Source organism: Nymphalis io, chromosome 1, assembly GCF_905147045.1.
Source record: "Nymphalis io chromosome 1, ilAglIoxx1.1, whole genome shotgun sequence".
NCBI lineage: Eukaryota > Metazoa > Arthropoda > Insecta > Lepidoptera > Nymphalidae > Nymphalis > Nymphalis io.
Window position 1 is genome coordinate 4,384,861 of NC_065888.1, and position 14,447 is coordinate 4,399,307.

At 30.8% G+C, this 14,447-nt stretch overlaps 1 protein-coding gene across 1 annotated transcript in view; it reads right to left on the bottom strand.

Moving 5' to 3' along the window:
* The window catches only part of LOC126781088 (tsukushi-like), a 61,065-nt gene extending 55,670 nt beyond the window's left edge, over window positions 1-5,395 (bottom strand). The window contains exon 1 of the mRNA XM_050505913.1: window positions 5,174-5,395. The gene's annotated coding sequence lies outside the window, so the exon portion shown is untranslated. The remainder of the gene's footprint in view (window positions 1-5,173) is intronic.
* Between the last annotated feature and the right edge of the window lie 9,052 nt (window positions 5,396-14,447).

Here is a 14,447-nt window from a genome sequence, read left to right on the forward strand (position 1 = left end):
TTCTCTTTGTTACCTCCATTAAAATGTACATACATTGCAAAAGTTAAAGCGTATATATTAAAATATAATAAAAACACATTAATAAATACTTTAAAAATCCTACACATGTAAATGATGAGTGGGTAAGTATTGATTTGTAATTTAATATGATGATTCCAAACGGGGCAGCGTAGCCTTTTACCTGTACATTTATAGTAAATTATATCTAGCATTTGAGTAATCTTTAAGCATCATTATATAATATATAAAGCGGCTTGGTTTCACAATTAAAGAAAACGTGAGACAGGACTATGTAAGTATTATTCATTTATAAGCATTTACGACCTTATTTATAAACGTTTAGCGGGTGATTATTTAACCAATGCTGCGTCTTCTTTTTCGAATGTCAAATCAATAATGTCAGAAAGTGCGAAATCAGCGTTTAACTGCTTTCAGTTTAACGATAAGATTGTTTATAAATAAGGCCGTTGGATTTCTAATAGCAATCAGTGGTCATAAGAAAAATCATAACCGACTATTCTTATTTTGAAATAGTTTTTTTTTTTATATTTATTCGAAGTACGTAATCATAAATATTAAACATACTTTTTCATTTTATTTAAAAATTTACGATTGAGGTATAAAATTTTACATAATATCATGTAACTACAGCAATTTAGCCGTTTATTATTTATTAAGATGAATAGCTACTCGAAAATTTTCAAAAGTTATTATAAATGTTATAACCACGTAAGGTACCTATTAAGTTACGTAAAACTCCTATAAACGGCTGTAAAATTAGTCAATAAAGGATGTTATTTCACTGATAAGTGACAGTTTATTTGAATAAAAGCTAAAGAACGTCATAACATTGCTTTCGTATGCTATAAAACCGATCCAGCGTACGCGTGTATTTCCGTTGTAAACATTTTAATGATCAATTACGTGTTTATTAAAAATTCTTTAATTTCTATTTTTATTAAGATGTTATAAGAATGAAGCGAAGAATTTAAATTAGTCATTAGTTTAAAACTGGCTACAATCATGATTCTATAATGCTATAGCATATATATAGGTAGCATATATATATATTTTATTAAGATTCATCAATTACAACAATACTTTTATTTTATACAAGATAAAAACCTTATGTAAAAATTGATTTTATTTAGTTACCATCCCTAATTTGATATAGAGAGGTTAACTATTAAAAAATACTTTATGTCGATATATTTGGGGCGTGTCTTAATAATATGATCTTGATAAATAATTTAAAAAATAGCTATGCATATTTTTGAAAATCGTGTAAGTATTGTGGACTAAATATGTAATCTAAAATACATGAAAATATTAAAAATAAAAAAAACGGCTTACAAATTTGAACTCATTAACAGAGCGGTACTTAACGTTGGAGAGAAATTAATATTTAAACATAATTAAAATACGTTCCAAGTTTGAAACGTAGACTAGTTATATAAAATATTCCGAGGTAGAATCATTTCAAGTGTTTTGAATGTGAAATATTAAGTGTGCGGGATCGGAAGTTAGTGAAGCAAAATGTTTATGAATGTAAGATGAAAGTTTCGAGTTGGTGAACTTTTAACGCCTTTTCGCGGAATGAGGATTACATGGATGCTGCGTTAGGTCAAACTCCGACCTGCTTATATTAAGTGACTTCTTATATGAATTATTTATTGAAAACATACTTTGTTATTAATATATATTTCATATAAGACTGTTCCTAATGATTTATTTTTATTTAAGATTTCGGAAATGGTCGTGACGTTCTAAATATATGTATATAGAATATGGTCAACCAATTTTCTTTTTTTTTTTAATTAGTTGTTATTGACGAGTTTCAATATTGCAAATAAGATAAAAAAAATTGCTCCAAGCAAGCTTCCAATGGTCGAATCGACTCGTTTAACACTATGCTACGTATACAAATAATTATATTTTATGTCGAACTTTTAACTACAATAAATAAGGCAGTTTTCTGAAGTTTTCGAACACAAGAGGTTGAAGACGAAATAACATACATATGTTTCACGATTTACAGCTAACGACACAAGTTTCATATACCTCTGCAAATATTTGAATATAATGATTCTAGTAGTTGCTCAAATTTACGATACAACTTTGAGTTTATTTAAATATTTTTATAACTATTAAAAAATTATTTAATTCCAATTACAAATATTTTTTTTTATTAACATCTTCAAAAAGTGCTTTAGTAATATGTCAATGTTTTTTTTTAAATAATGAGTAGGCAAAAGTACTAATGCTGCCATTGCCATTTGTTCGTAAGTGGAGTCTGTCAGATGTCTATAACGATAGAAGTATAATAAATTATTTATTCACTGTAGCTACAATTATTTTGACTCACTGTTCCAATACAGCTCAGTAGTTCAAAGTTAGCAAAAATATACGAATTAAGTATTATTATACCGCTTATAAATATTGCTTTGGGGAATTAGTTAAACAATACTATGTCTTCTTTCGAAAGTCAAATCATTGATGACATAGAATGAAATCAGTAAAACAGCCTTTATATTTCTCACGACTGGGCTAAGGCCTCATCTCACTTTGAAGAGAGAGATGGGGCTTATTCCACCGCGGTGCTTCAATGCAGATTTCCTCACGATGTTTTCCTTCACTGAGCCGAGCACGAGATGAATTATCAACACAAATTAAGCACATGAAAACTCAGTGGTTCTTGGATTTGAACCCGCGATCATCGGTTAAGAATTTTTCTAACCACTGCACCGTATCAACTTATGAAATCAGTGTTAACTAAATAATCGTTAAACAACGTATTTACGTAAAGTCGATAATGATTGTCAATAATTAACTAAATCCAAATATCTCAAGTGAAAGAACAAATAACACGAAACCAGCTGTTCTATCATTTCTTCTTAATTGAGTCGTGCTTACATAATTCATGTATTCGGCTTCATCAATATTATACTAAGCCACCTAATTGGTTCATTTATTATTAAGATTCTATTGATTTCATTACGCGAGCGGTAATTAGTGATTTCTAGTGCATTGTTGATTGGGATTATCGTTATCGTTTAAGAAGTGCTCAGTGAGATCGAAATGACTTCAGGGCGGTCTCAGATCTCATTCGATCAATTTAATGTTTACAACCGTCTTACCGCCAGCCATCAAAGAAAACCGCCGCTCATAAACTAATTGGTGGTAACTGTATACAGACCTCAGTCCCGAGAGCCTATTAAATAAAGCAAAATTATTTGATATCGTCTTATAATATAAATACCGAGGAACGTGTTGGATGATTTATCGAAATTATTATATTATAGGTAAAATGACCCAGTGGTTCGAACACGTGAATCTTAGGCGATGGTTACGGGTTCAAACTCAGGCAAACACGAATGAATTTTCATGTGGCTAATTTGTTTTTATTAATCTCGTGCTCGGATATGAAGCAAAATATCTTAAAAATCTGCATGAGTTGGATAAAACTGCCAAGTGTATATCCGTCAACCCACATTGTAGTAGCGGGGTGGAATAAGCGTCAAACCTTTTCCTCAAAACTTAGATTAACAGGCTAGTACTATTTATTATACTAGTAAATTTTATTAATTTTAAACAGTATGTTTACATAATATGTATATTTACTGAGTGAATAATAACTGAGATTCTTGTCAGTTCCTTAGTAGAAACTATATCGCGATATTATAAACGAGTATTCAAAAGTGTTGTAAGAGTCAAATTAAATAAATATTTTTTTAAATGTTACTTTAAGTATAAGTAGCCATGGAAACAGCAGAGAAAAAAACTGAAACGGAAATAATCTATCGCATTCTTTTTATTTACAAAAGTATCTTATTTTTACATACCTTTCGAACTTTGAGTATGTAAAAGAAACTTACAAGGGAATCTTTGACATTGTAACAGAGAATTTGTTTTTTAAATATAACGTGCTACTCGTTAAATATAATGTTAGAGACTTCTAACGATTTTTTGCCCGAAAAACTTGAAAGATACCCCACAGTAATTTATAAAACAAGAAGTGGAATATGAAAAGATTGAATAATATGGCTCAATGCACGTAAACACTGTTTATTTTTAAATAACTAGCTACCAGCCCAGACTTCGTAAGGGTAAAATTCTTAAGAAGTATCCTCCCCATTTCTCCCCATTAAACTTACCAAAAAAATCCTTTCTTAACGGATGCTAACGTTATTACATAAAACCATGTTCTAAATTTCAGCTTTCTCAAAACAAAAGTTTTGATTGTACGTTGATAGTCAGTAGGGCCAAATTACTTTATAATTATTTAATTCAACATAATTTTAATTTATTTTGATTTTAATATTATATAAAAATAATTATTTAAATAAAAAAAAAACAAATTGTTTAAATAATAACATATTAAATATATAACAAATATTCATATGGTTAACGAACTACAAGATAAATTAGGTCATCGTAAAAATATCAAATAAACTATCTATAATCGTTAGATATATATACAATTTTCTTATGTCGAAAAGCGAATTTTCCTGTCGGCTAATGTCCGTATAGTGGAAATTCCTCGCATGCCTCACTTCACCGGCCGCTTTCTGACCGGCTATGTTATGTTTCAACATGAAAAAGATACTCCAATAAATATTTTATACGTCAAATTTGCGATACGAGTGATCAAACTACGTCTTATATATCATGAAACGCTTTGTCGCACAATGCTATGAATATTTTCTTTTTTTACCTTATGTATCAAACCTATGTATCAAATGTCGCTTGTGACTTATTTTCTGATTTATATGTTTAGTTAAAATAAACAATAGTGTATTTTATATGATAAAACGACATCTTAATATGCTCAGAAGTTTTTATATGTACAAACTTGTATAGTTTTTAAAATAATCATACGGTAAAAATATACTATATAAAAATGAAAAAAATATTTTTATATATTAAAATTAGGCGTTTTTACTTATCTATCTAATGTTAATAAGATTTATTTATTTTTATTGTTCTTATAAAGCATATTGTGAAACACGTTTCCATGTCATTAAAAGCTGTGATAACACTAACAATAACCCATTCTATAAATTAACTAAGTTATAGATAATGGAGTAATAAAAATTCTGATACGGATTTTTCGTAAATAAAATGAAGAATAATAAAATATAAATCACTATTTATACTTAATAGTAGTTCATACCTTTAAAAGAATAACTTCAGTTTTCAGCAAGAGTCCTTTCACCGGTTAATATTTAATTTAATATAGTAACTCAGTCACTGAAATCGTGAGACACAGACACGTTCAAATCCAATTTGGGCACAGCACACAAAGTTAGAACTGTATTAATTATTTTTTCATTTATGTTAATTACGAGCGAACGTGCGTCGATGTTGAAGCGAAGGGAACAGAGACGTGCACTCCACCCGCAAGTTAAACGTAGACTGACGATCTACGGCTTGAAGCATTCTAAATATACACCCCCCGATGGTTTCCCGCGCACCCTATGAGCGCAACGCGTGTACCATGCAATTTTCTATAAATTTTCGCATAAGCTCCAAAGCCGAGCTGTCAAAAGCTGTTTTTGGTGGAGCTCAGCGGTGCCCGCTTTTGGTGCATTTGCCATAATTGAATTACCTTTACCTAATTCGGTATACGTTAAACATGCTTTTAAAATTTTTAATTACATTTTAAAGATATTAGTGGCAAAGCAATTACTAGGTTTTATAATTAAATAACATACCTTATACGTCCGTTTAGATTTGCAGATAATGGAATTTAGGAGTAATTTCCGGTTATGATTAAATTATATATATGATTTGGGAGAGCCATAAGCAACCACAGGAACGACAGGAAATAATGCCACCGTGATATGCGTTGGTTATCATACACCAATTTGTCATTTTTGGTTTACAATTTGAAGAATTTGAGTGCATTTGAATTATAATTTAGTAACACTGTAGATTATTTAAAGATAATTTACCTCAGATCATGTAAAAAAAAAACGAAAATATTAACACTGCTTATAAAATTATTAAAAAAAAAACAACACTCGTATCAAACACATACACATACTTAAATTTAAATACTGTTTCAGTAATCGATTAGAAAAATTTTATATAATTCATTTTAGGAAGGCAAGGTAGCCTTATAACAGTTATACTACTATTAATACTAAACTAAACAGCAATATCAAATTATTTATGTTTAACAAAGAGGGAACTAATGAGTGAGCGATACTCACCGAAGGGGCTACCAAAGCCCACCAATAAATAATGTCATACATAGATATTCAACAAACAAATTGTCCAACACATTAAATACGCACCTATATAAACCACGAATACCTTCCTATCATTAGACTAAATAGAGTTAGTTGGCATAAAACGTTCATTACACTGGACGGACAAATTTATAGATAGCAATAAGCCATATCACAATATTTACGGACAATAAATTGAATTTGCATATAAATCAGAATAAATTAATCGCGTTTGTATTAAATGGTTTACGCCCTTTTCTATTATCCTCTTATTTGGCACGATGCCAGCACAATGGCGAAGATAGAGGAGACTGTTACTCTACACAACTGTATTTGTCATAAAAAGATAACGACAAAATTAGAATTTTTTCACGAGTACACATAACTGTTCCTAAGGAAACCCGTGAAAGATCCAGGCTTGTACGAATATGTGTCTGAATAGAAAACTAACTTAATATAAGCATTGCCGATGCAATGATCACTGCTTTAAGCTACAAGCAAGATGCCAGAGAGTTGATTGAATTCTCAGTACTTGTATATTCATTAAATTACAATTGTTTAATGAGGAGTCCAGACTCGGAAGCATTTGTTTTTCACACCTATATATGATAAGCGTCTCCTGTTAAATGGTGACGAAATAGATGTTTGAAGGGTTGATTAAAGGTATATTTACCGAGACTGTGAATCCACTAAATTGAATACATCGTAAGGCACCATCTAGCCAAGTGGACCAGAAAGCACTGAATCTGCCTGAGAGCGGTAAAATGTGAATCGGGAAAATTTACTTTGAAATAGACCCAGCAATAGATTGCGATTGGCTAATGATGTTGATTTAAATAATAATTCAACAATACTTATGTATATACATAAATATACTAAAATAGTAAGCCTTAGGTTTTGTAATCACAATCTGGCAAAAGAATGTTATACCATTTCATATGTTAAGGCCAGAAAATAGTATTTAATTATATAGCCCAAGTGTTTGCCTCGTTACGATTCTTAAATAATAATTTAATGCCGTTTGTGTCTCTCGGCTTTCTAGAATCAGGGCATTAGACTGATCATAAAATCAAAATAGTTTTGAAAATCCGTTTCATTTGAAGTAAAATTTTGGAGTGCCCGCCCTTTTCTATTATCTTTCAAATTCTGGCGTTATGCCAACACCATAGCGGAGTCAAATCAAGATCTGACTGATGTTACTGGACGATGCTGCGTTTGTCACCGCCCACAAACGTCAGGAAGCTACGGAGATTGCGATCTGTGAGTCACGGTAACAATGACAAATTCAATTAAATAAGTGATACCATCGGCGTTTGGTTAGAGATTAAAAGATTTATATATATTAAATGTAATTATATTATACAAATAATACAATTACAAATTTGATGAAAATTATGTCATAGTTTATGTTAATGAACAAAGTCATCATTAGTACTAGTACCTAGCTGCGATGGATTAAAATAAAAAAGAAATTTTTATTAATAAGTTATCCAACATCATATACCTATATTTTATATTAAAAAAATTATATTAAATCTACACAACACGTTCTACATCACATATTACGAAATATAAAAGATAACCCCTTTATTCTAGTTCTAAAAAGATACTAAATTTTTATATAGAACTTCATTTTAAATAGTCGTAAAATAGTTTCATAAAAATTTTATTCTCATAGCTACGACGGTCTGACTAAGTAAATATTACTCTCTAGTAATATTTACTGGCTCTCCATTGCTATGGTTTTATTTTGTAATTCAACTCACTTTATATGCTAGCTGTACTTTTGAATACGACTGAGCTGAATATTGTATGCTCTACTCCAAATATCTCAATACTTCTAACGTGCTCAAAAGAGTAACAAAATTGACCTATTAATTTTTACGATCAATGTTCGAACGACATATTCACGTTTGCTCGGATTGTCGCGCGTTTCAAAAACTATTGTTCGTATAGTGTTTCACAGTATTAGTCTTATAAATATATATGAATTAGGTAAAAATAAAATGTGAATATTTTAAACGTGTTTTTTCTTTTGCTCATATCTTATTAATTTTTTTTGATAAATTTAAAGTTGTATATAATCTATCAAACAAAAAAAAGGTTTTCACACTGAGAAGAAAGAGATACTGCACAATTTTGTCTTTGTCTATTTATATATTTGTTGTAAAACTATTTACATAGTTGTAATTTGGTAGAAACTCTACTGAGTTTAGCATTTTAATTAATATTCTGAATTTCCGACCTTGATCAAAAAACAGGTTTTCAACAGTATCATCTCTCCGGTTTCCAGGTTAAAATATTTGTCATACAATTATAGAGCATAAAATATCCTGGAACTATCCAAAACATTTTCGGGAAATAGTTTGCAAACTGGAAATATTAATTAACACAAATTTGACCAATCTGCGAAATCACTTTTTGTTTAACATGTACATGTGAATTTGTTTTATTTATAGATTTCAACATGTAATAATTCACTTAGCAAAACGGAAACAGAAACAGCACAGCTCCGAGATAGAATTACAGTTCCGAGACTTATACGACAGAGATAATCTATTTGATAGACTAACGAGCTTCTAATCTGCAGCCAAGGGTTTGTTTACTTAGGCCTTCTGATTATATTACGACAAAGGCACGCACGTGTTTACATACAGACCTCAGATTGCGTGGTGAGATTTATTTGAAAATAACAAATTATATATTCGTGTCATTTTGTTAACATATTAATACATAAATGTATATATCTATAATATCAAACAATATATAATATTCATTAGTGATTTTAGTTTTCAATTTTATTATAATTTTATGTACTTGATGCTTGAAAATAAAAACTTATTATTTTTTTTATAGAAAAGGAAGGCGGACGAGCATATGGGCCACCTGATGGTAAGTGGTCACCAACGCTCTTAGACATTAGCATTGTAAGAAATGTCAACCATCGCTTACATATCCAATGCGCCACCAACCTTGGGAACTAAGATTTTATGTCCCTTGTGCCTGTAATTACACTGGCTCACTCACCCTTTAAACCGGAACACAACAATACCAAGTACTGCTGTTTTGCGGTAGAATAGACAAGCTTGCACAAAGCCCTCCCACCAGTATTTATTGAAAATGAGACGGTGAAGAGTAATAAGACCAACCTAATACTAAGTGGTCACCATCGCCAGTACTCATTGACCATATAACAAATATTAACTATATTTTACAGTGTCAATGCGTCACCAATTATCTACTAAGATGCCTTATGTATCTAATTACACTGGCTCACTCCCATGGCACTGCAATAAAAAGTATTATTTATGGACTCTGTGTTATTAGTGACCTTGATAATACGATTGATAATTGATAACAAAATGGTTTTCATTAAAACTAATTACATGAAGATAATATTGACATGAAAAAATCTTCTTATTATAATTTTTATATACTACAAAAAGGTAAGTTAGAAAGTCTTTACATGGCCTGTTATATAAATTCTCTTTGCGATTTAATATTCTCTTACTACCAAGTACATAAATAACTAGTATTTATATTTAGCATAAATATGGGTAATGGGAGAATAAACAAAATCAACGAACAGATGTTAAATTAAAAGATTATTTAGTAATTTTATAATTTCGTAAACTAGAGCCGAGGTGGGATCTTAACCGAAGATTCCGAGTTCAATTCCTGGTAATCACAACTGAATTTTCATGTGATTGATATGTATTCCACCAACCCGCATTGGAGCAGCGTGGTGGAATAAGCTCCAAACCTTCTCCTCAAAAAGAGGAGAGGAGGCCTTTAGCCCAGCAGTGGGACATTCACAGGCTGTTACGGTTACGGTGATATGTATTTATAAGTCATCTCGTGCTCGTGAAGGAAAACATCGTAAAGAAACCGTCGTCGGCATCGGATGAAATACTTTCACATGTGTATCCACCAACCCGCATTTAAGCAACGTGGTGGATTTGGCTAAACGAGACATTTACAAGCTATTAGTTTACTTTTGTAAGTATAATAATAATTGTTATAAATGATTAAAACAACACTATTATTAAAAATAAAATATAATGAATGAATTATAATATACTACCTTCCGTAATCCGTAACAGCCTGTGAATCCCACTGCTGGGCTAAAGGCCTCCTCTCCACTTTTTGAGGAGAAGGTTTGGAGCTTATTCCACCACGCTGCTCCAATGCGGGTTGGTGGAATACACATGTGGCAGAATTTCAGTGAAATTAGACACATGCAGGTTTCCTCACGATGTTTTCCTTCACCGTAAAGCACAAGATGAATTATAATCACAAATTAAGCACATGAAAATTCAGTGGTGCTAGCCCGGGTTTGAACCCACGATCATCGGTTAAGATTCACGCGTTCTTACCACTGGGCGATCTCGGCTTAATTCCAGAAAATGTATATTCAATAATATAAAAAAGGATAAGAGATGATCAATAACAAAACGATACTACAAATAATTTGAATTAAACATAGAAATATACGTTTTAATATTCACCTAAGAATAGATCGCTTTCTTAGCGATAAGGCCGCCCTTGTATATCTTCCTTAGCCTTATTTAATAATAGTATTTCAATGTGGTGTTAATAAAGTGTATTTGAATTGAATTGAATTGAATATTCACTAAAAGGTCATTCATAGTTTTATTTTACTTCAAATTGAAATTTCATAGATCAGACATAACCGACAAATGTTGCTCAGCAGGTTTTTTTTGTGTAATTCTATAACAGACTACAATAAAAAATATTTTGAAGGATAAGGCCAGGAACATTCCCAAGCTGCTATCAACTGAGAACTCACTAATAACCTTATGCACGTCTCTTAGCATTTTTTTTAATTTAGCAGTAGATGCAGTTTGCACATTTTCTGGAACTCTGTTGTGAAACCATATAAATTGCCCCACAAAAGAATTACTGACTATGCAACTACTCGACTGATTAACAGGAGTAATAAATTTGTGTTTGTTCCTAGGAACAAACACAAATTTATTACTCCTGTTCCATAATAAATACTAGTATTTATTATGTGTATTACTATTTCTCACAAATTCGTTATTATTTTTCCTAATATACATAACATTAAAGAGTATGTAGAAGCAACAATCAATACTTTCATTAAAACAAGTTACAAGTTGGCCCCCTCCTCCCCTCCTATTTATTTATACCTTATATAACACATACACATGCATGCTTACTACACATAACGAATGTACATAATAAAATACATTAGCTAAATACTGATAGCGTTTGCCAGATTGACATTTGTGGTTACTGATCCGTTCATAAGATATCGCCGTAAAGCTACCTTTGACATCATAACTAATGTTACATAGGTATGCGAATGTAAGTTTGTTCGTTTGTTATGTTTTCACGTCTTTACTACTCAACCAATCGTCATGAAATCGCATACACCTTGTCGTCCAGCCTCATGCGGGCGAAGCCGGAACGGTTTCTCCTTAAATTACCTGCCCAACACAAAAAAAATTAAATCGGATTTGTAATTGTTAAGATTAGCACCTTCGAGTACATTTAAACATATTAAATTACTTTTTCTATGTGAAACAAGTATTGGAGCGCCTTGGAGATAGAATCGTATGTCGTGACGGTATACGGCATGACGATCTCTTCTGCCCTCATGCACCCTCTCCGCCACTCTCTACTTTCTTGGGTGTGCGTGGCACGTTGTTATAGATAATAAGTATATTCCGCCCGCGGCTTCAACCGCATGTGAAACGCATGTGAACATGGGGGGGGGGGTGATGTTAGGTGATTTTAATTATATTTTTTATAATACGCATCAGTTTCGATGTTTCAAATCTGCCGACCGTCTCGTGACGGCCACATTCTTTTTCTTATAGTTATAGTGTTTTTTTTCTTATAGTCTCTTAGTATTGATGCGGTCTTAGGTGGAACACGCTTGCTTAAACTATGTACATTAATTCACTTTATTTTTAAGAAGCCGAGATTATAATGCCCTTTGAATTGCATACAGAAGCTGGAAGGATATTCAACACTGGCTGAGCGCATAAGAAACGTGTGGATGACTTAGAAGTATAAGCTCGCACAGCGTCTATTAATCTCATGAATCTAACACTTCGTAGAATAACTAGTAAAAGACCAAGACGCAAGCTTCTTTACGTCGTTATTCTCAACTGACAATTCTTAAGACTTACAAACACATACGGCTAATAAAAAAAATACAAATACTTTAAATAAATTTAATAGTTAATATAGTAAAAAATAATTTATGTATATGCATTCTTATAGATAACAAAGGGCATATTGTAACGATAAAATTCGTAGAAAATGAATCAATTCCCGACTCCCGAAATGAAATATTACTTAGTATATTAAAAGTACAAAAGCACACGACGGGGCGTGCGAATTTTTTTATATCCCCGACAATAGATATTCGTGTGACTGCTTAACAGTAGGATGATATTTTTACACCCGTTCTTATTTCATCTGTCATCACAAATAGAAAGCATCCGCCCACTTTTTTCTATCCATAAATCAGCTGCTATGTGCCTCTTAATTAAGCTTTGTAAATATTTATATTTCACGAAATAGAATTGAGCGTTTGCTATTGTAATAATTTATAAACTTTGATTACATATTATTTAGTTATCGTTTCCTTTTACGAATTATTTATAAAGTAAAATCTTTTTTTTAATATCTGTTTTATATTATTTTTCAGCATTTAAGCATTAACTTCACTACATATGTATAGAAAGAAGTTTCGTTTACCAACGAAGCAATCAATCATATATCTTTTGACAATTTATTGTATGACACTAAATTCCGAATTTAAACTGCTTGCATTTTCTTTTTTATTTATTTAAATATAATATATATACGGCTGTATTTATTCCGATAAAGTATTATATTTATAAAGTAAACTAAACAACAATTATATCGATGAGGTTGTTTAAGCCACGTGATTTACTCAATCATAATATGATTATATAGGGTTGTTTGGGAAACGTATTCGGTTAGATGTCGATACAATGCAATCTAAACTGTGGTCTGCACGTGTGTGTAATGTGCATTGTGATTAGAAAACAGGATAAAGGAACGGTTAAAAGTAAATATAAGCGTATTGATTGAAATAATTTTATTTATTAACAAACTGACTTCCCTTATTATATAACCTGCTTTTATTATTACTAGAAGCTCAGCAGTGTATAAGTTATATATAAAATTCGGAACTTATTTTTTGTTCTTCTATGCATTTTTGCATTATACTTAGCGAAACCGTTTGATAACGATTGATTTTGATAACTGTGTTTGACATTGGTAGCATGAACGTTATGTTTTATTTAATATAATGTAGTTATAATACAAATATACATAACTGTTGGGTTTCTGCAGTTTTTCTCCATATAAACATTAACTATTCTAAATCTCACATCCTTCCGTGCGCGCAATGTGCTTAAAAATGGGTACAAAGTTTTCTCTTTAAGTATTAATGTATTGATCAAATTATTATAAGCCGATAAAAAAGATATTTATTAAAATATTTGTCAAAACTTAAGTACTAAAATTTAATTAAATATTTAGTGTTCGTCCAATAGTCGATATTTTATTGATAACAATTAACACTAATGTGTAGTAATTACCAAACAAAAAAGAGAAAACTGAATTATTTCGTCATTGCCTATTTATATATAGATTTTATACATTGTATTACATTTTTTTTTAAATATATAATTTAAAACAACAATTATTATTTTGCTTTTCATATTAGTATGCATGTTTTGTTGATAGCGATTACAACGACCTCTAGTAATAATACGTAAAGCGGCACAATGTGTACGTAGTTCCTATATTTATCGATAGAAGGCGCTGTTTAGTGATTCAAAGTATAAACTATTTTGAAATATTATACAGAAACTAAATAATTTATTTTTCTTGGACCGAATTTCTAAAGCTTGTGAGTACATACTCTGTGGTTTTATACATTTAAATAATATACCATCTAGACAAGTCATTTTCTTTTGTTGTGCCTCCCCGGCTTATAATTGGCAATATAAAACTTTTTAGATCACTAGATATATTTAAAAAAAAAAAAGTATTAAAATCTATTTGAATGAAAATAATTTGAATTTGGAACTTCTTATGAAAAAATACGGTACCTATAAGTGAACACTTTTGCTCTCTCTTTTTGAGTGGGTAAACAAAAGTTAATGAGTTTGAGAGACAATT